The sequence below is a fragment of the Otolemur garnettii genome, unplaced genomic scaffold (genome assembly GCF_000181295.1).
Source record: "Otolemur garnettii isolate 467f Iridium unplaced genomic scaffold, OtoGar3 scaffold00109, whole genome shotgun sequence".
Taxonomy (NCBI): Eukaryota; Metazoa; Chordata; class Mammalia; order Primates; family Galagidae; genus Otolemur; species Otolemur garnettii.
Window position 1 is genome coordinate 3,070,566 of NW_003852504.1, and position 4,181 is coordinate 3,074,746.

A 4,181-nucleotide genomic window follows, 5' to 3' on the forward strand; every position below is an offset into this window, starting at 1 on the left:
GGAACAAAAGAAATCCCTGACTAACCGGATGTGGAGGGATAGAAGTAGTGGTGAGGGACTGGGAGAGGTAGGAATTAAACAAGGGACAGCACGTTTTGAGTCTTTGTGACTAGAAGAATGGTGATGGCAGTTACAAGGCAGGGGGGTGGCTATCATGAAAAGAACTTTCATCTCAAGATTGAAACAGAAATCCCTAAAAAGTGATTCTTATAACTATGGAAATGAATGAGATCAGCGTGGGGAGAGAGAAAAGCCAAGGGCACAATATTGGGGGATGCCTCGACTGAGCTGGTGTGGCAAGCAGTAATGGAACTAGGCAAAAGAAGTCATGGGGAAAGAGGAAGAAATGGGAAATTATGAGAAAAGGTTTTCTAGAAAGTTGAGTGAGTGACATTATGAATATAGTAGAGGGCTCTGAGAGAAAGGTGGATGTGGAAATACCATTGATTTTGGTGAGTAGAAGATCTTCTGGGATCTATAGGGAGCAGTTCCAGGAGAGAGCCAGATTTCAGGGGGTGAGGAAGGGGAGAGATCTGAGGCGACAAATTAGAGACAACGAGTGTAGAAATTCTCAGGAGAATTTTTGTGGTGAAATTAAAGGAGCAAAACAGATACCCAAAGGGTGCTAGGACGATAGAAGGGTCATCTTAAGGTAAGGGTAAATTTAGCACATTTGTTAGTTGAAGGGAAAAGTTCGTGAACTAACACTTGTTAGTGCAGACGTAGAGATTAAAGATGTGGGGTGAAGTCAGTGGCCAGAATAAATTTCTGATGAAGGTGAGGAGGAGCATGTTCAAGGCCTAGGTGGAATGTTTACTTTGACAAATATGGAGGGGATATTTTCCTTGGAAAATAAAAAGGGAGAAAAGAGGCCAACTGAAAATATAGAAATATTTGGCGATGAAGAGAGCATATTAGACTAAAAGCGTTCTGAATTTTGAAAGAAGTCTGTACACCCTGTACTGGCTGGTCTTGGAGTTACCTGCAAATTATCTGTAGAAATGTAGGTAAGTGGATGTGGAACTGAAAACTTCGGGAGTATGTGCCCTAACAATGAGCTCAGGGTCAGGCATACAGAAAATGCTGAACAAATACTTTTTTTTTGAGAAACAGTTATACTTTGGTAGAGTGCTATGGTGTCATAGCTCACAGCAACCTCAAACTCTTGGGCTCATTGATTTTCTTGCCTCAGCTTCCCAAGTAGCTGCGACTACAGGTGCCCGACAGCACCCAGCTATTTGTTGTTGTTGTTGTTGCTGTTGTCATTGGTGTTTTAGCTGGCCCCGGCCGGGTTCAAACCCGCCAGCCCTGGTGTATGTGGCCAGCACACTAACCATTGAGCTACGAGTGGCGAGCTTGAACAAATACTTTTTGAAATAAAACAATTGAATAAGTAGACAAGATTTGAAATAGTCACTCTAAGACACAAACTATGATGTCATAGAAAGTGAATAAAAGGATTGCAGAACACCATCCACTGGAGTGGCTAAGATAAGGAAGAAATGATGCCAGAGTTGGTGAGGACATGGAACAACTAGATGGTTCAGACATTGTTGATGGGAAAGTAAATTAGTATAAGCACTTTGAAAAACTTCAGAAAGCCCTATCTACTAAAGCTAAACCTATGCATGCCCCATTATCTAGCAAATCCATTCCTAGGTGTATGGGTCATTATAAAGGTCTTGAGATACACAAAAATCAAGAAATGTAAAATCTGCGTGGAACAAATAAAGGCCTCCCAGCAACACCAATGAGCCAAACAAGGTGCATCTTGCATGGTGAATCAGAAAGGACACTGTTGACTATGTTGCTTGGAAGTGAAATAAAGGATAATAATAGTCTATTTCAAAAATTTTGTAGTGACCTACCTGTCCACTCAAGATAAATGACTATGTTCTGTTCACCAAAAAACATAAAAAAGAATTTCCATAGTGATCTATGTAAAACTAATGCACTCATAGAGGTTAAATGCCCTGCCTGAGTCCGCTCAGGTTATAAATCTTATGGCTCCCATTTGAACTCAGGGCTTTCATGTCACAATGTCTTTTTCATTTGCCTTTCAAACTACAATGCCACCAAAGGCTACTGGGTACTGTTGACACAGCCAGTAGTTTACCTATAGCATTGCTAATCCTCACAATCTCACAATATAGGGTCTGTTGTTGTCATTTTACAGATTAATAAACTGAGGGCCTAGGGAGCGTAGATTTTTTCCTTAGAGCTAAGACATAAACTTAGTTTTGTCGGACTCCAGAATCCATGCTTTCTCTTTCATCAAAGAATGGAGGTTTTCTCAGGTTTTGTTTTGTTTTTCAGATTGATATGAGGGTACAAATGTTTAGGTTATACTGTTTTCATTTCCAAGGCAAAATTCAAGTTGCAGTTGAGCCCTTCACCCAAGGGGGATGCTGAGCACCCTCATATTGTGCGTATTAGGTGAGATCCTGCCAGTCACCCTCCCTCCTCCCCCCTCCCCTCTCCTTTCTCTCCTCTCCCCCCTCACTAGACTACACTCGTGTTTTTCCCTCGTGTGGGCATGTAGTTGTTTACATACTGGTTTCATATTAGTATTGAGTACATTGAATGCTTTCTCTTTTTTTTTATTAAATGATAGCCGTGTACCTTAATGCAATCATGGGGTACAGTGTGGTGTTTTCATATACAATTTGAAATACTCTCATCAAACTGGTTAACATAGCCTTTATGTCATTTTCTTAGCTATTGTGTTAAGACGTTTATATTCTACTCTTAGAAAGATTCACTTGTACCCTTGTAAGATAAACCATAGAAGTGATCCCTCCAATCACCCTCCCTCCACCCATTCCCCCTCCCCTCCCCCTCCCCCCTCACTTTCTCAGGTTTTGACAGGTTTTAAGGTGACCTGGTGGGCTGATGTTGGTGGAAACACAGAAAGGGTCCAATGGAAGAATCCTGGCTGTAGCTTTGCTCTCCCCTGTGTTCTATATGTGACCCACTCACTTTATTATAAGGGCCTGGGAGCCAAGGATGGATCTAGGCATACTGGTAAAGTAGTCCTCATCTCCTTTGTCAACCCTCTCACCTATGGTAGGCAACCTTTTAACACATATACTTAACACACACATAAATACACATGTATGCAGGCATGCACACGTGCAAGCACAGACCTCTAAACTTGTTTCCTCAACAATATACCTTTTCACTGCAGAGGAATTGTTAAATACTCAAAGAAGTGTCCATCTTTGAGGTGACTTAGTGGCTTTAGCCATCTGGTGTAGGGACGTAGATTAAGAACTATCCCTATCCACCCAGGCTCCTTTTCACAGGGAATGTTCTAAGGTTTGTGGCAAGTATCTCTGATTCTAGTTCTTCCTTACACTGACAGTATCAGAACACCCCTAATTGCCACCCCTCTCGAATATTTTCTCCTTAAAGAGACCCCTCCTGAACTTGAATCATTAGTCTTTAATAAAAGCAATTCCAGGAAGAGAAATCTTAGCCCAGGTGGACCAAGCCCTAAAGAGACAAGACAAATTTTGAGGACCCCAAGGTGGATGTAGAGGCCCTGACTTTTGTCAGGTCTTCTCTTACTCCTAAACCAGAACCTTGCAACACAAGCCTTACTGCTTTCCCTGTCCCTTCCTTCCCTCCTTTTCCCTCCCCCAAGTCAGGTGTCTCAGGCGCAGAAGATGAGAAATAGTTGTCATGGTAACCTGTAACAGTGCCTGATAGCCTCTTCTGTCAGCCAGTTCTAGGCCCTGGACATCTGTTCTCGGTTCATCTCTTCTAATGTTCCCAAATCTAAGCCCTGACCCATATGCCAAGTTACACGTATCTGTTGTAGGTGATGAAGAGGTCCTCACCTGCATCCGAGCCAGGAGAAAGACAGAAGGAATGGAGTAATAGGAAACAGTGTTTTGAAGGAGATCTCAGGAGACAGGGAGGCCAGGGCTACTAATTAAAGTTAATTAAGGGCTTTCTATATGCCAGCCACACTTACCTGTGCCTTGGCCCTTATTTAATTTAATTATCTCAAATAGCCGTATGGAGTAAGTATCATTATGCCCACTATACAGATGAAGGAAATAGAAACTCTGGGAGGCAAAGTGACTGGGTTATGGTTCATTAATTTTTTTGGAAAGAAAATAAGAGCTGTAGAGAAGTCTTTTCTTAGATCGCATGCCTGTGACCCCCTCACAGCC